Source organism: Lithobates pipiens, unplaced genomic scaffold (assembly GCF_037356315.1).
Source record: "Lithobates pipiens isolate NorthernLeopardFrog02 unplaced genomic scaffold, aLitPip1_a1.2 Scaffold_18, whole genome shotgun sequence".
In the NCBI taxonomy this organism is placed as follows: domain Eukaryota; kingdom Metazoa; phylum Chordata; class Amphibia; order Anura; family Ranidae; genus Lithobates; species Lithobates pipiens.
Window position 1 is genome coordinate 406,316,679 of NW_027507758.1, and position 21,492 is coordinate 406,338,170.

The 21,492-nt window shown below is 41.9% G+C and overlaps 1 protein-coding gene across 2 annotated transcripts in view; it reads left to right on the plus strand.

The window, feature by feature from the left end:
• Window positions 1–21,492, plus strand: part of ZMAT3 (zinc finger matrin-type 3) — a 99,783-nt gene that overhangs the window by 68,716 nt on the left and 9,575 nt on the right. The window lies entirely within an intron of this gene.

Sequence of the window (21,492 nt, forward strand, 5' to 3'; positions counted from 1 at the left end):
ATTTTTATCGTGACTGCGACATTATGGCGGACACATCGGACATTTTTGACACAATTTTGGGACCATTGTCATTTATACAGCAATCACTGCTATACAAATGCACTGATTCCTGTGTAAATGACACTGGCAGTGAAGGGGTTCACCACTAGGTGGCAGTGTAGGGGTTAAGTGTGTCCTAGGAGCATGTTTCTAATTGTGGGGGGGGGGGGGGCGTGGATGTGTATGACACGTCACTGATCTCTACTATGTTCACACGGAGCTGAGATCAGTGACACTGTCATTAGGCAGAACGGGGAGATGCTTGTTTACATTAACATTTCCCTGTTCTTCCTCCCCGTGAGGTGATCGCGGGTATCCCCGAGGCGATCGGGTCCGTGGGACCTGCGACCCAACTCACGGAGCTTGCCGGAGGCAGCGGCGTGCGCACGCCTGCTGGCCGCCTCTTAAAGGGCAATGTACAGGTACGTGATTCTGCCTATACGAGCCCTTCTGCCGACGTATATGTGGTTAAATTGCTGTAATGGAAATTAAATAAATTATTAAAGTTTAACTGTAGCCCAAACTTTTTTTTTGGATAGTGTGGATTACAATTTTGTCAAGATTTACTGCTGTTTGGGGCTCAGTTAGACAGATTTATCCCCACTTCCTGTCCCGGGGACAACCTTTTCACCAGACAGGAAGTGAGGGAAACTCTCCAACAGCAACACAGTCAGATGTATAAACCGTAAAACCCATATTAACTTTTTATTGACTGTTTCCCTATTACAAATTTTTCACACACTAAAATGTTCTCTTCATAACAGAAAGTAAGGGAAAATCGTTGTAAAGAGCCCTGAATAAAAGTAAAACCTGACAGAGTTCTAATCCTTACCCACGCGATTCAAAACAAAACAAAGTTTTGGCAGAAATGATGTGCAGTAGCCTCTAGTACCCAATCAGTGAGTGATAATGATGTGCTATAACCTCTAACAACCAATATGTGAGCGGTAATGATAAGCAGTAACCTATAGCAACCAATCAGTGAGCAGTAATAATGTGCAGTACTCTAGTAACCAATCATTGAGCAGTAATGATGTGGTTGTGCGTCTAGCACTAAATTTACACAACCCTAAGCTAATCGCTTGATAAATGTGCCACTTTACTCAAATAAATATCTGGAATTGCACCACTGCTCAGTGAGCAGTAATGATGTGCAGTAACTTCTAGCAACGAATCAGCAAACAGAAATGATGTGCAGCAACCTCTAGCAACTAATCAGTGAGCCCTAATGTGTGCTGTAACCTCTGGCAACCAATAGCAATCGCCTGATCTGCTGCAGTAAACTGATTTTGAGTCTTTCTGCTATTTGTTATATGTCTAAAGGGGGGGGGGCAAGAAAATGTTTGCCCAGGGTCCAATCAATGTTAATATTAAAGAGTGGAAAGCTCCCTAACAAAGCCCTGGATAGTTAATAAATCTAGACAGGAGTTCTAATCCTTCTCCACCCTATCCAAATCTTGAGAATAAATTTGGTTTGACATACACCTTGGTCCTAATTATATTTACAGTGAACATATTATGAAAAGGAAATCCATTCCCCTACTTTGTACTAGGCACCCTCCAATGTCTATATTTTCCTATAATGCATCTGTAACTTCACCTTTGGGTATGGGAAAACGTTATATGCGCCCTGTTTCCTCAGAGTGTATTACTCATCAAGCCCCAGTGCTATCACATGGGTCTGCCAGAGTGTGTATGTAATTGACAGTATTGGCTGTGGTTGTTAATTGTTGGTGTCATTGTACAGTTATGGGGAAAAGATAGCTAAGCTAAGTATATGAACCACGATCGGGGGTAGGTTTGGATCTTTTTACAGCTAGTTCATAATATGTATATACATTTATATCTGTTCAGTTGAATTGGACTTGCTGCGATTCTGTGGAAACCATATTAGATAAAAGTGTTACTAAAGGGTACATTTTTTTTATTTAAAATATCAAACATGTTATGTTTACCTGCTCTGTGCAGTGGTTTTGTACAGAGTGGCCCCGATCTTCCTCTTCTTGGGTCCCTGACCTGCGATCTTTGATCCTCCTCTACTTTGTGTGCTCCCCAAAGCAAGCGGCTTGCTATTGGGGCACATTGTGTGTACTTGCTCCTGAACAGTGTGCTCCATAGATACACAGTGGTGCCTAACCCCACCCCTGCTTACTCCTCACTGCACTTGATTGACAGTAGTAGTAGCCAAGGCTCCTGCTGCTGCTCAAGTCCCCCTTGTAAAGCGTAAGAGAGGGGAGAAGAGATGCAGCCGTGCACAGCGCTGGATCTCTTCACCCCTCTCCCTCTCTTCCCCTTCATACAGGGAAGGGGAAAGACTGAAAATGTGAAAACGTTTTTTACCTTAATGTAAGGAACGCATTAAAGCAGAGTTCCACCCAGAAAAGGACCGTCCGCTGTTCGGATCCCCCCCGTGTACTATTTGGCACCTTTCATGGAGAAGGGGGGAGCAGATACCTGTCAAATCCAGGTATCTGCTCCCACTTCCGGGGAAAGATCGCCAACGCAATGTCTGGCAAATCCTCCTCCCTGACTTTTAATTTTTTTTGGCGGAACTCCGCTTTAAGGTAAAAAACGTTTTGGCTTTAGAACCACTTAAAAGTGGTTGTAAACCCTTACAAACCACTTTGACCTACAGGTAAGCCTAGATTAAGGCTTACCTGTAGGACAAAGAAATATCTCCTAAACCTACACGGTTTAGGAGATATTTGCCAAAAGACAGGCACCGCTGTCTACGGCGCATGCACCATAGACAACGGCGCACTGAGCGTGCCGCTGTTAACGGTGATATGCCACGAGTGGCGGCTCCTGCGCAGGAGTGAAGTCGTCGTGGCTCCATCGAATGACAGCGCCGGAGCAGCGAGACCCACCAAGAAGATGGAGGCTCCGTACACAAGGGGACGGCGGTGACTTCACTGGCTCCTGTGTCAGGTAAGTGACACATAATGGACTACTATGCGATGCATAGTAGTCCATTATGCTTTACCTTTGCAGGGAATCAAAGAGGAAGTAAACCCATCAGGGTTTACTTCCTCTTTTAGGACCTTTTTTTACATGGTAGGTCACCAGGCCTTTCCTCAACACTCCCTAACTGCTCAAGCCTGGGACTGCCATGCAGAATGTGATAACGCACACACACAAAGAAAGTTCCAGAAAACACAAAACATGAGTTTTCCCTTACAGGGGTTTTCTTCCATCAAAACAAACGAACATTCAGCCTCCAGACTTATACATGCAGCACTCCTGCTCAGGTCTTACCCTTTTCCTACAGTTCCTAAGCTGTGTGTGTGTCAGTGCAGATATACTTATTTACACATGTGAGTGCATAGTTTTTATCTTTTGTCCTTTCGATGAATAAAACATATTACACTATATATATATATATCCCTCCTTTGTTGTTTTTTCTGGGCCATTGTATCCTGATGAGAATGAACATTTAGGAGAAGATCCTGTCTTTATCCCCCTTGCTTTAGATCTGAGTTTTGCTGAAGCCTGATATGCACATGGTGGAGCACTTTTTAAAGAAGACTGGAGCACTTTTGGCTCTTTGAAGACACCCTATTTTCTATTATAATGTGCACTTTTTATTTGTAGATTGTTTCACACATTTTTATGCACCTTTATTTATTTTATGTGTTTGTATATGGTTTGCACAAGGTAGTGCCTGCTTCCATTTATTTAGACTTTTATTTAAGTATACATCCATTGAGTCGAATACCTGACCACTGGATATAGATTATGGTTTTATGATTTATGTTTATATGTGGCGTAACGCAGTCTTTAAGTATTTATACTGTTTTGAATAAAGTGATGTGTACACCGTTATTACTTGATTATATTTATATATTAAAACACTAGGTCTTTTAGGTACACAGAGACATTTAGGGCCGGTTCACACTGCGGCGCGAGGCGAGGCGACACGGCTCGCCTCGCCTCGCTCCCGCAAGTCGTCCCCATTGAGTACAATGGAACCGTTCTGAGAGGAGCGACTCGAGTCGCTCCGACTCAGAAAAAAGGTTCCTGTACTACTTCGGGGCGACTTCGGGGGCGACTTGCATTGACTTCTATGCAGAAGTCCTCTGCAAGTCGCCGCTGACCCCCCCTGCAAGTCGCGGCGAGGAAGTCGGAGACGCCTCGCCGCGGCTCGCAGTGTGAACCGGCCCTTAGCCACACGACTGTGCAGGAGTCTCCTTTTTCCTATCAAATGCTGGAGGGTGCACACAAAGAGCAGATTTAGGCAGAAGCAAATTAACTTACTAGCATGTCTTTGGAGTGTGGGACCTACAAAAACCCACAAAAGGAAAACATGAACTACTGATAGTGTTCTGCCCACGACTTGAACCAGGGACTCCAGTTCTGTAAGGCATTAGTGCTAACCACTAAGCCACTGTGCTGCCCTGTTTATAATAGCTAAATTGAATTTGGAGTGTGCACTAAAGCTTTAAGTAGAGCTCCACACAAATCTGCTATATGCTATCCAGCATTCACTGGATATTGATGGAAATTGGCATATGGGCGATCAATCTATCTATTTATCAATCTATCAATCTATCTCCAGAGTGGAACTCAAATTATGGATAGACTGGGGAAGACTTAGAAGGTTGCATTGTAGTGCGTTTCCCCTCCCCTTTTCTCCTGGTGGTAAATGTTCTCAACGGGCACACAGTCATAGTGAGTTGAGAAACTGTATACAGTACTTTCCCCACTCATTCCAAAATGAAGAAAGTGTTTTGTTTAGAATTCCACTTTAACTCAGGAGCACTGTGAAGACCCACCATGTGCCTCTTTCATTATTTGCTACTCATATTGTCTGTGCTTTTCAGAAATAATTACAGTTCAGTTGACCTAACTGTGGAATCTTTCAGGCTATGTTCACACTGCAGCATTTCCCCCGGCTCACAGCCAGTGTGTCCCCATTCACTGTTTCAGGTCCGATTTAAGCACAAATTTTTGGCTGAATTTGGACCTGAAACATACCAAAAGACACACAGGACTCCTGTGCAAATTTGCACCAGAGCCACTCAGGAGATGTGTGAACCGACTCCATAGAGAGTCAGTCACAATCTCCTGCTATGCAAATTGTATGTGGGGGAACCTACAACCAATTCCCAACAGTGTGAATCCAGGCTCAATGCAGAAACAGCTATTGGTATCAAGGATAGCAAAATAAGGGCATTTCTAGGGTAATTTCAGAGAAATGGGATGTTACAGTATGCATCATTAAGTATGGCCTCACTCAAAATGTATCATTATAACTCTTCCTAAAACAAAATGAATGGTTTTGGGTGACAAATAAAACACCTGATTGAGTCCAGGAAGTAGTGCCAAGAGCAGTAGGGATGTGTCAAGTGCAGCAACACATCCGCTTTGAAATCATCTCTAACCACTTAAGCCCCGGACTAATTGTCAGCCTAAGAACCAGAGGTCTTTTTACAATTTCGCACTGCACTGCTTTAACTGGTAATTGCGTGGTCATGCAATGTTGTACCCGAACGAAATTTGCGTCCTTTTCTTCCCACAAATAGAGCTTTCTTTTGATGGTATTTGATTGCCTCTGCGATATTTCTTTTTTACGATATATTAAAAAAAAAAAAAGATATTTTCTACTTTCTGTTATAAGAAAAATCAAATAAACTAAATTTTAATCATACATTTAGGCCAAAATGTATTCAGCCACATGTCTTTAGTAAAAAAAATGTCAATAAGCGTATATTTATTGGTTTGCGCAAAAGTTATAGCGTCTACAAACTATTTTAATTTATGACTGCCTATCTCATTTCTTGAGGTGCTAAAATGGCAAACCCCCCCAAATGACCCATTTTGGAAAGTAGATACCCCAAGGAAATTGCTAAGGGGCATGTTGAGCCCATTTAATACTTTTTTTTTGTCCCAAGTAATTGAATAATGACAAAAAAAAAAAAGTTTACAAAAAGTTGTCACTAAATGATATATTGCTCACACATGCCATAGTTATATGTGGAATTGCACCCCAAAATATATTCTGCTGCTTCTCCTGAGTACGGAGATACCACATATGTGAGACTTTTTGTGAGTCTAGCCACGTACGGCACCCCCAAATCCAATCACTGCTTTCAGGATTTCTAAGGGTGCAAATTTTTGATTTCACTCCTCACTACCTATCACAGTTTCGAAGGCCATAAAATGCCAAAATAGCACAACCCCCCCCCCCCCAAATGACCCCAGTTTGGAAAGTAGACACCCCCAAGCTATTTACTGAGAGGCATGTTGGTTGAGTTCATGAAATATTTTATATTTTGCCACAAGTTGCAGGAATATTACAATTTTTTTTTTTTTTTTGCACAAAGTTGTCACTAAATGATATATTGCTCACACATGCTATGGGCATAAGTGAAATTACACACCAAAATAAATTCTGCTGCTTCTCCCGAGTATGGGGATACCACATGTGGGGGACTTTTTGGGAGCCTAGCCACGTACAGGACCCCGAAAACCAAGCACTGCCTTCAGGATTTAAATATAAAACACTACCAAAAAAATTTTTTAGCGATCGCAGGGATCAGGCCTGACTCTGTGAACGTTGCAGTTATGTGTTTAGTGTTTTGTAAGTGACGGTAATCGATCGATACTGCACTTGGGTGGGCTGGGCGGAGGGGCAAAACGCAGGGGCTAGCAGGTATCTGGGCTGATCCCGCTAACAATGCGTTTTTTTGGAACCCTAAACTGCTGGGGACGCTAGTATAGATCTGATCAGATCAGATATTGATCTGTTCAGATACTATACCACTATGGGAGGTGTATGCTTTGCGCATGGGTGTTAGCGGTACTGGCACTAACCTAGCGCTGCCTGGGGCGACGCAGACCCTGACCCTAAAACCTAATTGATATCACCCGCCGGGTGATCAGGGGGTTAAACCTTTATTGGGTAATAAATGGTGGGTGCCCTGATGCTATAAAAAGCAAACTAACTAACCAGAGTCACCCATAACACTTATACGGTGATCACTGGTGAAAGGGTTAACTAGGGGAAATCAGGGGGTTAAAATCTTTATTAGGTAGTATATGGGGGTCCCTGGCGCTATATAAAAACCTGACAAGGAACCTAAATAACTAACTGGCTAACCAGCGTCACCAATGACACTTATACAGTGATTTCTGGTGAAAGGGTTAACTCTAGGGGCAATCAGGGGGTTAAAACCTTTATTGGGTAGTATATGGGGGTACCTAATGCTATAAAAACCTAGCGGTGAACATAAAAAATAACTAGCTACCTAGCGGCACCAGTGACACTAATGCAGCGATCAGAAAAACGATCGCTTAGTGACACTGGCAAAAGGGGGTGAAAGGGTTAACTAGGGGCAATCAGGGGGTTAAAACCTTTATTAGGTAGTATATGGGGGTCCCGGACGCTATATAAAAACCTGACGGGGAACCTAAATAACTAAATAACTAATTGGCTATCCAGCGTCACCAGTGACACTTATACAGTGATCACTGGTGAAAGGGTTAACTCTAGGGGAAATCAGGGGGTTAAACCCTTTATTGGGTAGTATATGGGGGTACCTAGCGCTATAAAAACCTGGCGGTGAACCTAAAAAAATAACTAGCTACCTAGCGGCACCAATTTGTGTGCCTATGTGTACCTACATGTCAATGTAGTGTTTGGTGCACTTACTATGTGTTCTCCTTGCAGTACGGTCCAAAAGACCGCCCTGAGGAGAATGACATCACTTCCTCCCTGCCTGTGTTTACACTACAAGGGCGGGGGAAGCTTCTCATTCGTCAGGAGGGATCGAGAGGGGATGGCGCTCCTGAAACTAAATGGACCGCCGTAGCCAGCGGGAGGGGGTCCGATCGGACCCCCTACCCGCTGGAAGGCAAGCACGTACATGTACGTACTTGTGCCTGTCGGTGCCATTGTGCCGACGTACATTGCCATGCGGCGGTCCTTAAGTGGTTAAACTGATGTGAAACTGATGTGAATGTACAATGTATATGTAAAGCGCTGCGTAAATTAATGGCGCTATATAAGTAACTGAAATAAATAAAGTATATGTATAGCCACAATTTTTTTTGTTTTGGATACAGTAGGGAAGGGTTAAACCCCTGCCAGGTTATTTTATTGCTGTCTGTGTACCATTGGGAAAATTCACATGAGGTCGTCTTGCCTTTTACATCATTGTCTGCAGTATAGTATATACAGTATATCATATTTATAGAGGAAAAGGGTTGCAGTATATCAGGGTTGAAGGGTAATACAAAAAAAGTGGAGTACACACTAGAGGATACAAGCCGTTAGACCTGTGCCCAAAGTGTTAACTCCATGCTAAATGCCCAGGAGAGTCCCTGACTTCAGCTTTACTAAATCTAAAACCTGTCTCATCATGCCCTCCTTATGGCTGGTACACACAATGAGATTATCAGACGAATAATTGTCTTTTTTTTTTTTTTGCATGCTAGTCTCCATATCAAAAATGAAGAGGTTACTAAAGTTACGAAACTTCTCGTATGACAAAATAAAAATTCGGAAGTGATATTGTATTTTTGGACAAAAACAATACTGTTGAAACAAAAATCGTACAATCTGGTATACGTGAAAAATTATGCTTGTCCGATCTGATAATTTTGCACGACCTGTCACGATCAGCTCTCAAAAGCTGTGTACTAACAATCAGATTATCATACGATAACTTGAAAAGCGGTATTTTTTGATAGTGTGTATTAGGCTTTAGGGAAAATGTACAATTCTTCAGAAGAGTATTAAATGATGTACTAATACTTTATATTTGGTGGTTAGCTGGCTGATGACCCAGAACTAGCTTCAGGACATCAGGCCGACAGTTTTTATTTATTTGTTGATGTACTTGCTTTAGTAAAAATAATGTTGTCCTGATGGTGTCGTTCACACATTTATATCCCCTTTTGCTGTACACCATTTCAAGGATGGGACTGCTGACAGGCCAACTTCATAAAAATCATAGGGAAACTTCCTGAAATTAGGGTTTCTAAAAACTGCTTAAAAACATAAGAACATTTATGTTTAACGGTTCCCACCAACCTATGGGGGAATGAGGCCAGGGTCGGCCTCTCATTGATCCAGGTGAACATCATATGATGTCATCCAAGATCACGCCACACGATCTGTCACTGGCTATGTCCACTGGACACAGCCGATGACTGATCACTATACCGGCCCACTGCCAGTACCATGTGACCACTGTAACCAGGTCACATGATATTTGTAAACAATGGATGGCTTCCTTTCAAGAAATCCATTGTGTACAATTGTGTTGCTAGCTGTGATCGGTACAGACTGGGCTAATCACGGCTCATCTGTGCCATGTGATCAGCTGTGGCCAATAACAGCTAATCACAACAAAACAAACTGAATTAATCGATTCTTAACCACTTGCCTACTGGACACTTAAACACCCCTCCTGCCCAGACCAATTTTCAGCTTTCGGCGCTCTCACACTTTGAATGACAATTACTCAGTCATGTAACACTGTACCCAAATGAATTTTTGTCCTTTTTTCATACAAATAGAGCTTTCATTTGGTGGTATTTGATCACCTCTGGGTTTTTTATTTTTTGCGCTATAAATGAAAAAAGACCAAAAATTTTGAAAAAAAAACTAATTTTTCTTTGTTTCTGTGATAACATTTTGCAAATTATTATTTTTTTTCATGAATTTTGGCCACAATTTATACTGCTACATATCTTTGGTAAAAAATAACCCAAATTAGTGGATATTATTTGGTCTTTGTGAAAGTTAGAGAGTCTACAAGCTGTGGTGCAAATCATAAAAAATGTATCACATCTGATGTACGGGTGGCCTATCTCATTTCTTGCGACCCAAACAAGCCAGAAAAGTACAAATACCCCCCAAATGACCCCTTTTTGAAAAGTAGCCATTCCAAGGTATTTAGTAAGAGGCATGGTGAGATATTTGATGTTGGAATTTTTCCCACAATTCTTTGCAAAATGAAGATCCCCCCCCCCCCCCACAAAATTGTCATTGTAATAGGTTATTTCTCTCACATGGCATGTGTATACCACAAATAATTTGCCAAAATACATTCTGCTACTCCTCCTGAGTATTACGATACCACATGTGTGGGACTTTTTCACAGCCTGGCCACTTAGAGAGGCCCAACATGCAGGGAGCGCCATCACGTGTTCTAAGAGCATAAATTACACTTGTTGACTACCTATTACACTTTTGAAGGCCCTGGAGCACCAGGACAATGACACGTGACACTGACGTGGCACTGATGGCAGATGGCACTGATACATGGCACGTGACACTGATGTGACACTGGTGACAGATGGCACTAATACGTGGCACTAATACGCGGCACTGATGACACGTGACACCGGTGACAGATGCAACTAATATGTGGCACTGGTGACATGTGACACTGATTTGGCACTGATGATAGATGGCACTAATATGTGGCACTGATGACAGATGGCACTAATACGTGGCACTGATAACATGTGACACTGACAGGTGGCACTGATACGTGGCACTGATGACACGTGGCACTGACAGGTGGCACTGGGGACACGTGGCATCTAGGGACAGGTGGTACTGGGGACAGGTGGCACGTGGCACTGGGGACAGGTGGCATGGATAGGTGCCACTGGGGACAGGTGGCATTGATAGGTGGCACTGGGAACACATGGCACTGACAGGTGGCACTGGGGACACATGGCACTGACAGGTGGCACTGGGGACAGATGGCACTGATAGGTGGCACAGGGGACAGATGGTCATGTGTGTGTTTCACTGTGTGTGTGTGTTTTACTCTGTGTGTGTGTGTGTTCTCACTGATGCTACAGCTGCAGCATGGAAGCTCTCCCTCCTCACACGCTGTCTCTGTGTGAGGAGGGGAGCCGGCAATGAGAGATGATCTCATATGTTTACATATGAGATCACCTCTCATTGGACAGGCCGATCGAGTGCTAAATGGCCGCTGTGATTGGCCATTTAGCACGATCTGTGATTGGCTGTGTCCGAGGGACACGGCCAACACTGGACTTCCTCGATGCACGCCCGCAGTGGCATGCAGAGGGAAAGTAAATAGGAGGACATCCAGGGACGCCCTCCCCGCAGATAGCGTCCGTGCTGTAGCAGTCTTTTGGCTATAGCGCGGGCGTGAAGTGGTTAATTAAGTGAAATGCTTGCATATAGCAATGAAATTCATTACTCTATGCAAACATACTGACTACTACCCCAGAGTAGTACAATGTTACTTTGGTAACATTATATTGCTCTGGTCAAAGTGTGTTAAAAAAACAAACATTTAAAAAAAAATAATAATTAAAAAAATGAAAAAAAATATATTATTATTATTTATTTTTTTGTACTGTAACCAGTGTCCTTGATCACTACCGCACCCGTTATATGATGATACTGTACTTTACTTGTGACAGTATGTAAAAAATAGTTTTTACAAAAATTGACAATGTCAAAAAACTTGCCATGCCTCTTACTAAATACCTTGGACTGTGTGGATGAGGGTTTAAGTGCCTGGTATTAAAGTGGTTAATTAACGGGTTCAAATTCATAGCTTAGTTCATTTTCTCCTTCATACTGGAGTTTTGAAAACGCCTTTTTCCCCTGAGTGGCTCTCAACTCCTGTCCTCAGGACCCTCAAACAGGCCAGGTTTGCAACTGACCTAGGGGAATGCTGGAGGTGAATCGAAGCATTCCTCCCAATCTAGGCACTGGTTAGGACTGTGTGCATCTCATATGAAAGTAACAGAGTGGCCTGCAGGGAAATGACTACACAGATATCCTATCTCTCTTATCTCACTCTTCAGATGACGTTAACTGACAGGGCAGCATCCTGTCACCAGAGCCACATTAATGATGATTGCTTATGATTCTCTGCCAGTAGACAATCAGTAAGCAGGATGCACAGAATATATATAAACCTTTTTTTTTGTTTTGTTTAGGAATTGCAATGACGCAAGACATACATAACAATCGTTTTTTCGTACATAAATGGTCCCTGAATTTTATTTATTATCTAAGAATATAGCTATGGTTACTTTATTACGTACACGGAACACCTCAGAAGCCTTTTACTGGAGAGCACAGACACTTTGGCCACTTTCACACAGGTCTACCTACTCGGTATGGATGTTGCTTTTGTGTCATCCCATAGCCATTCATTTTTTTCCACCTGGCCCTTAACAGATCTTTGTTAGATCTATGGGCAGCTGGATGATTACAATCAGCTACCCCAAATTCATCACGTTTAGGTCTTAAAAAAGAAGAAAATATTTTTAAAAGTTCACAACACAGGCGTTGTGTTTTTTAAGTACAGATTTTGTCAGCCTTCCCATGTAAACACAACAGATGTTTCAAGAATGTTAGAAACTGACTTAAGCCTAATTTAAGTGTCTTGCTAAATAGTTACATAGGTTGAAAAAAGTCCATCTAGTTCAACCAAAAAAATTAAAATCATACAATCCCATATACACAATCCTTCACCCACAGTTGATCCAGAGGAAGGCGAAAAATTTCAGCAAAGCATGCTCCAATTTGCTAGAGCAGGGAAAAAAAATTCTTCCTGAACCCCCGAGAGGCAATTGAATTTTCTCTGGATTAACTTTACATATAAATGTTAGTACTCAGTTATATTATGTTCATTTAGGAAATAATCCAGGCCTTTTTTAAAGCAATCTACTGAGCTGGCCAGAACCACCTCTGGAGGGAGTCTATTCAACATTTTCACAGCTCTTACAATGAAGAAACCTTTCCGTATTTGGAGATGAAATCTTTTTTCCTCTAGACGTAAAGAGTGCCCCTTTGTCTTCTGCAATGACCTTAAAGTGAATAACTCAACACCAAGTTCACTATATGGACCACTTATGTATTTGTACATGTTGATCATATCCCCCCTTAATCTCCTCATTTTAAAAGAGAATAAATTCAGTTCCTCTAATCTCTCCTCATAGCTGAGCTCCTCCATGCCTCTTATCAGTTTGGTTGCCCTTCTCTGCACTTTCTCCAGTTCCACAATATCCTTTTTGAGAACTGGTGCCCAAAACTGAACTGCATATTCCAGATGAGCTAATAATAAAACGTTATGTGGCGCTACCTACCCAACCAAAATCAAGGAAAAATATATGAAACAAACTACCATGGGATAAAAATCTAAAATAATTCCAATGTGCATCCAATTCACCATTCTTCTAAAGTGCAATATAGAATAGATAAAAATATAATAATCACAATAATTAATCAAAATTCATCATAGTATATGCAACATTGTTCTAAAATATATCTCAATGTGAATAATAAAGTGCAATAGTGACGACTGAATCAATGTGTAAACAAATAAGCAGAAAATCAATCAATCAAAATAAGTGCAAAACAATCATTGAAATTGCTATATCTTCTAAAGTGCAATCCATGACATACAATAATAAAAATATTAAAAATAAAGATAAGAATAAAAAATGGTACAAATAATGTTCTGAATCGACAAAGAAGTCCAAACCACTGTAAACAAAATCCCAATAGTTTCACGTAATAATTTCAAAATAATATTTTTAAAATAGAAGGATCAGATCTTCTTCTAATGGTTCATCACCAAATAGGTAAAGTGCAAATCTATGTGCAGTAGATGATCAATTAGTGCAACTCCAGTGAGATCCGTACAATCTGGGGTGTGCCCCCTGTTTCCCCCAGCCTCTCACCTCTATTATCTGCCCCTACAGGCTTGGTAGCACTGTATACCGGTGACTGATATTCCAAATCGGTCAATCCATCTCCCACGATCTTAGGGTCCAGTACAGTCCTCAGCGTTATACAATTCTCCAAACACGCAAATACTCCCAGTCATAGGGTGGGAAAAAAGAGGGATAAGGGCTCCAATGTATAGTAAAAATAAAATAAAATTTTATTGCCACACATATCCACTTACATTTAAAATCGAGGAATACATGAAGTACGGAGTACTTCCAGTCTCAGCCGCAACCCGAAGTGACGACGACACCTGGCTCCTCCCTGAAGCGTTGCGTCACTGCTCACCTGACTGATGAGGTCTTACTAATGATTTGTACATGGGTAAAATAATCTCTCTCTCTCTGGAGTCCATACCTCTCTTAATACAAGAAAGGACTTTGCTCGCTTGGCTATTTTTGAGCTTATGATCTACCAAAACCCCCCAAATCCTTCTCCACTATGGATTCCCCCAGGTGTACGCCCCCTAGTATGTATAATGCATGCATATTCTTAGCCCCCAAGTGCATAACTTTACATTTATCAACATTAAACCTCATTTGCCACATAGTTGCCCAATTAGACAGTGCACTGAGGTCGGTTTGTAAATTGGAGACATCCTATAAGGACATCGATCCACTGCATAGCTTGGTGTCATCTGAAAAGACAGAAATGGTACTTTTAAACCCAGACCCTATATCTTAAAGTCTACTTTCACACTGGGACGGTGGGGGCGGTAGCGGTAAAGCAGCGCTTTACCGCTGTTATAGTGGTGCTTTTTGGCCGCTAGCGGGGTGCTTTTAACCCCTAGCTAGCGGCTGAACAAAGGGTTAAAAGCATCTGCGTTTCAGCTCTGCCAAAGCGTTTTCCGGGCGCTTTGGCAGCACTGCCCATTCATTCCAATGGGCAAGGGTGGTGGAGGAGCGGTGTATTTACTTCTTCCACACTGCCCCAAAGGTGCTGCTTGCAGGACTTTTTTTCCTATCCTGCAAGCACACCACCCCAGTGTGAAAGCACTCAGACTTTCACACTGGGGTGACTTGAGAGGCGCTTTACAGGGGCTATTTTTAGTGCAAAAACACCTGTAAAGGTCAGCAGCTACACTTTTTGTAGCTGCTGACTTTTAAGCGGGTGGAACTCTGCTTTAAAATTAAAGTGGCTGTAAACACAATGTCATCCTTTCTAAACTACTGCCATAGGGGTTATCTATAAGGATATACATGCCTCCTGCATGTATCTTTACTTGTCAAATGTCTCCCCTCTGTCTGTTATGAGACCCGAAAAACTGCAGATTCTGTGGGTGGGTCTGTTGTCTGGAGCTACACTCCCCTTGTCAACATGCATTTTCTCCTGTGTTTTTCTTACACTGAACTTCTGCTATGATTTCTAACATACAGTGAAAAGACAGGAAAGTAACCACATGACTTCAGCCCACCCAATTATGCTGAGGTGTGGAACATCCAATCCTGGCAGAGCAGCAGAAGAAAGGAGTGGGAGGGAATTAAAAAATAATGCATGTCTCTTAGGCTAGTGCACGATATATGTAAATCACTTGTCACTCACAGCAAGGGGGAGGATTTGACAACGTTTTTTCTCTGTTTGTCAAAATGTATCTCACTGAACAATAGAAGAGGATTTCTCAGAGCTGGATTAACTCTTTGTGGCAAGACTGGACTCAAATGATAGGAAATCTTATACTGTACATTATGACATAAAAAATAATGTTTTTTTTAAATTTTGGGTTTACATCTACTTTAAGTGTTTTTATCTTTCCCGAATGTGTTTGTTGCTTACAGTTAACATTAAATTAAATTAAATCATGTTATTTCACTGCTACCCAGATGTTATTTCATATAAATATTGGTAATATGCTCTGCAGCACAATCTTAAAGTAAACAAAGTCACAAAGTAGGGGTAGATATTCCTAATTAAAATAATAAGCTCTCCATGGTTTGAGATTACCAGGACCAGCAGAGTGTCATTCCCAGTCCGGGCCTCAATAAACTGGACCATAAAATTGTCTTATAATCAAATAGGTTTATAAATGTTTCCCCTTTAATTGTCCCAGCAGCGCCATTACTCCAGTCAATTTCTGGGTAGTTAAGATCCCCCCTTATTATCACTGTCCCAGCCCTTGCAGCCCTTTCCATCTGTGCAAGGAGCTGTCTCCACCTCCTCATTAACACTGGGGGGGGGGGGTCTATAACAAAGTCCAATGACAACCTTTGTAGTACGCACACCCATGTACAGTTCCACCCATAATGCTTCAGACACTCTCCATCAACTAGGTCCTCTTTCACACTCACTTTGAGATCACTTCTCACATAGAGACAGACACCACCACCCCTCCGTTTTACCTTGTCTTTCCGAAAGAAAGCATAGCCAGGAATATTAATAGCCCAGTGTTGAGATCTTTGAGGATCTTTAAGAAGGAATAACTTCAAATTAAAAGCAGCTAGAGGGGTCAAAAATGGCTCTTGTTGAATCTTGTTTATCACTTTTAATGATGTTATTATAGTTTAAAGTGTTTCTAAAAGCAGAACTTTTTTTAGGTAAAAACCTCCTGGGTGCAGCTCCCCCAGCCACCCCTTATACATACCTGAGCTCCATCTTGATCCATTGATGTTCATGAGAGAAGCAGCTCTCCTGGGTCTCTCCTCATTGGCTCACACAGCAGCAGAAGCCATGGGCTTCCACTGCTGTTAGTCACAGCCAGTGAGCCAATAAGGAGAGAGCGGGGGTGGGGCCAAGCCATGCTCTGTGTGTGAATTGACAATCTCCATTCACAGCAGCATGGCTCGGGAGTGAGCCTGCTCGAGTGCCCCATAACAAGAGGCATTTTATTGGGGGCACTCGGCAGAGGGGAGGAGCCAGGACCACCTGCATAGCACCCAAAAAGAAGAGGATTGGGCTGCTCTGTGCAAAATCATTATACAAAAATGAGAAAGCAAACGTAAATCAATACGGGATAACGTACCATGGGTGTCTGAGTGACATGAGTACTCCCGTGACAACGCATGTTTCTATCACCAGGCATTTACCAGGTCAAATTTGTCTAAATATGAGGCTAATGGAGTGGGAGGCGATGTGGAACTACCAAATCTATCAAGGGAGTTATCAAGGACGGTGTGGAAATCCCTGGCAATTAAGAGGGGCCTTTAGCAACCTCTAATACTGCTCTCATAAAACGCTCAAATAGTAATTTAGTGAATCATGGTGGGATGTACAAATTAATCAAGTTATAAGATTTGCCTGACATTTCATTTCAAGCACCAGGATTACAAAGCAGCCCCCAGGATCTATTTTAGTATGCTTAAGAGTGATTGTGGTTGACGTCGCTATTAATATGGAAGTACCGCTAGCATAGGTGGAGTGGCTGGCATAGGCTATTTTGTGAGTTTCAGTGCCATAACTCTGGAGCCTTGTAAATATGTTTCCTAGAGAAGGATTACATTTGGATTATGTCGGGCCAAGTACTCATTAGAGAGCGTTTCACTTTGGAATTGAGCCCTCTAATGTTCCAAGAAATTAGACATGACATGATCAAATAGTTTACATTAGCAATATAGGATATAACCACGTAGAGCTAGTATCCACACTAGAAAAACCTGTGTCCAGAGCAGTACATATGGTTTTGTATCCTGCATATATATCATATATGGCATTAATAGGAGTGCAAAGTCATATACAATGAATGGACAGTTATGTTAGTAAAAATAAGGTTGAAAAAAAAAAAAACGCAAGCTCCGGCGGGGGACACCAGAAAGGAGGATCGGGGCTGTTCTGTGCAAAACCCTTGCACAGAGCAGGTAAGTATGACGTGTTTTTTTATTTAAACAACAAACAATGAGCCCTTACAATCACTTTAAAGAGGAAGTAAACCCTGATGAGTTTACTTCCTCTTTCCTTCTCTGCAAAGCCAAAGCATAATGGACTACTATGCATCGCATAGTAGCCCATTATGTGTCACTTACCTGACACAGGAGCCAGCGAAGTCACCGCTGTCCCCTGTAGTTCCGAACGTCCATCTTCTTGGTGGGTCTCCGTGGGTCATGCTGCTCCGGCGCTGTGATTCGCTGGAGCAGCGATGACGTCACTCCCGTGCATGCGCCGGGAGCCGAGACACGCGGCATTGCGCGGCATCTTCGTCATCGACGATGCCACGCTCAGTGCGCCTGCGCGCCATTGTCTACGGCGCATGCGCCATAGACAGCGGTGCCCGTCTTCGGGCAAATATCTCCTAAACTGTATAGGTTTGGGAGAAATTTCTTGGACCTACAGGTAAGCCTTAATCTAGGCTTACCTGTAGGTCAAAGTGGTTTGTAAGGGTTTACAACCACTTTAATAACCCTCTAATGCCATCTCACCAAAACTGACATTTTTGTTCCAGAGGATGCCTAAAATCATACAAGTAGGAAAATGACATCTCTGGTGGCGTTCTGTACACTGTACACAGTTGTGTATGGAATGCCTCAGGGTTGCCATAGTGCATTGAATTTTACAGGAAAAATTATTTTGATAACAATAAATTACAATATGACTTGTGTCACATTTGTATATGCTGTATCATTTTTTATATGCAATATTTTTTCCCACAAAAAAGGAATTACCCTCTAATGAAGTGTATTTTTTTCCTTCTGTTCTTTCCTCAAATGCTTTCACTGATTACACTGTCTGTAACACAATCTGTAAATCTGAACTAATTAGTTACAGGATTCTCTCCCCATTCACAAATCATGTTACAAGCAGTGTAATCAGTGAAAGCACTGTTCTCAATGGAGGAGACGGTAGAAGGGAGTGTCCATGTTGGGCCATCATTACTACAGCTGAGCCTGGATACCTGCAGCTGTTTACCCCTACAGGGCCAGAAGTTTAGCAGCAGCAGGAAGAGAACAGGGTAGCCCCGCAGTAAGGATTTAACAGAAGCCAGCAGCCTGCACATCGTGGGATATACTTCATTATAGGTAAGTAATGTAACTAAAGCTGTGTAGAGAGAAAATGTTTTTGAGCAAAGCTTCAACTTTAAAGGTTGAGGATGGTCTGAAAAACAACAGTGGGAATGTGTATTCCCATGTTACCAGCATCTGATGTTCTTGCATACGCATTACTACAAGCTTATGAATGTATTATGTAAATCAGCTTGTTTACCATTAATACTACAAAACACCTGGGCATTGAAAGTGCAAGAGGTGCGAACGTTGCAGGATAAAAAATAATGGAGACAAACAGTATGCCATAAATATTAATGTAACTGAGGTACTTGGAAAACATAGATTCCACTCTAAGCTTACAATATTTATAATCTGGAAAACAATTTTTATCATTTCAAAATAATCACACGAATTACTGATTCTACAGTATAACTACAGTATCCTATGTGATATAAAAAAAGTGGCTTATTTTCTTGTAAATTGGAGATTTGGTGCAGAGATGGGACAGAGATGAACCCTTAAAAATATAGTCAGTGACAGTTGAACCAACAAGAATGTACTCTGCAATGACACTTATACACTAAGACAGCCCATACATGCATCTTTTTTTGTACAAACAGTGGGTTGTACGAAAGAAATGATCCAATTCCCCCATCCATGTGGCAGGGAGAATCCTCCCACTGTGGAATTTTGCTCTGGTGGTGGGCAGAATTCCCTACCGTCAGAATACAATGATCAATGCTGCCACTTATAGCCAGCAGCACTGATCGATTGAGAAAAACCCAACAGGCTGGTTGTACTGAAGTTGATCACTAGATCGACTTCTGTACAAGCAGGGTGCCAATACATGAAATTTGCCCCTTCTCTGCTGAACTGGACAAATTTTGATCCATTCATTTCCAGCTTAAGGCTTGGTTTGAAACTACGCAGCTGCAGTAGGGCACTCTATTCAGTTCAATTAATTTTCTGACCCTTTCCGTGCATCCCAAAGTACAGTCTGGTGCTGGAGCAGCCAATTACCAGACCTCAGTGCAGACATGTGAGGACAAACGTCATGCATTTAGCCCTAAGCAAGATTCACTTTGTAAAAATTTCAAATTTGCATAGAAGTTTTTATAGGTGGATCTGGAAAGTGATGGAGCATGGGAAAATTATGTATAGATTTCTTTGGAGCCTACTTTGAAAATGGAACCTGTTATTTTGTCTAGTCCAGGCAAAGTACAGATTCTCCAAGGAGCGCTGTTTACATTTAAACTGTTCAATTATCAAAAATCCCATTAAACAGCAACTCTTTCTGGTTAAAAACATTTACTATTTTACAGGTCCAGATGGCTCCAACTCTGTCAGAGATGCATCATTTTTCAACAATCCAGAGTGTTTGTATGGCTCCATTTTCTTCTGTGCATCTTGCTGCAGGTAGCTGTAATGCCGCGTACACACAAGCGGAATGTCCGACAGAAAAAGTCAGACAGAATCTTTGCATCCTATATTCTGATCGTGTGTATGGCTTTTTTTTAATGAAATTTCTGACGGACCTAGAAATAGAATATGTTTTAAATTTTTCCAACAGAACCAATTCCTAACGGGAAAACCGCTCATCTGTATGCTGTTCTGATGGACCAAAAACAACGCATGCTCTGAAGCAAGTATGAGACAGAGGCTATTGGCTATTGAACGTCCTTTTTCTAGTCCCGTCGTACGTGCTGTACGCCACCGTCTTCTTAACGATCGGACTTTGGTGTGATCGTGTGTAAACATGAAAATTTCAGTGGAACTCTGTCGGAACTCCGTTGGAAAAAACGGACGTGTGTACGCGGCAGAAGGCTTTAATTTCTCAGCAGATTCCGGATAATAGTAAATGCTCTGTGTATAAAATATTACATAAGAGAATGCCCAAAATCCTTCTATATGCAAACACATCTGATTTGTTACTGGTTTGAGCTTTTTGCCAACCATAAACATAGAGATTGAGCAGGCTGGGTGACAGTTCTGAGGTCTATAGGTGCTAGCAGGAAACATCAGACCTTCACTGACCGGGTTTGGTCAGAAATAAATAGCTGCTTTGGTGTTGGATGGGAAGAGGTTACTGCTATGCAAGTTCCCCTTATGCTGTAAACCTGTCTTGCTATACCTGCATAACTTCAGGACATAGTAGTGATTCAGGGGTCGGTGGAAAGAACCATTGCACGCAGAAAGTTAAGGTATATAATGCCAGCACACTGCGGATCTTTGAAGTAGCATCCAAAAGTTTATTCAAGTGATCACATCACAGAATAGAATTGTGACATTTTGGAGCCATGCAGGCCCCCTTCATCAGGCATGTGACATCCATGGTGTACTGGGGAGGTATGCCTTTACCTGGCGTTGATACTGGTTCCAGCCAGCAGTTGCCACAACAGCGACCTATTACAACATAATTTCCAGGAATATGTGTGGTGAGAATATTTTACTGGGATTTCACAGAGCAGGGAATGCAGGCATGCAAAACCACTGCAAGTGTTGAATGAATGAAGAATCTTCAGGCAGCTGTAACTCTGCAAAGCAGGCATTTTGCATCTGTAATTTCCATTGGCTGACAAATTCCTCTTACCTGCATTACACAGCCTAAAGCTAAGGTTGTACTAGGATACCTCTGAAATTACATTACAATATATAAGTATTTTTGAAGCTTAGCTTCTTTAGGGTCTAAGGTGACAAACACATTTCAATTTTTCAGACATCCATTATAGCTCTATGTTCACTACTTTTATAGCCAATTATCTGGGATTAAAATGTATTTGAAGACAGCTTTCATCAAGATTATAA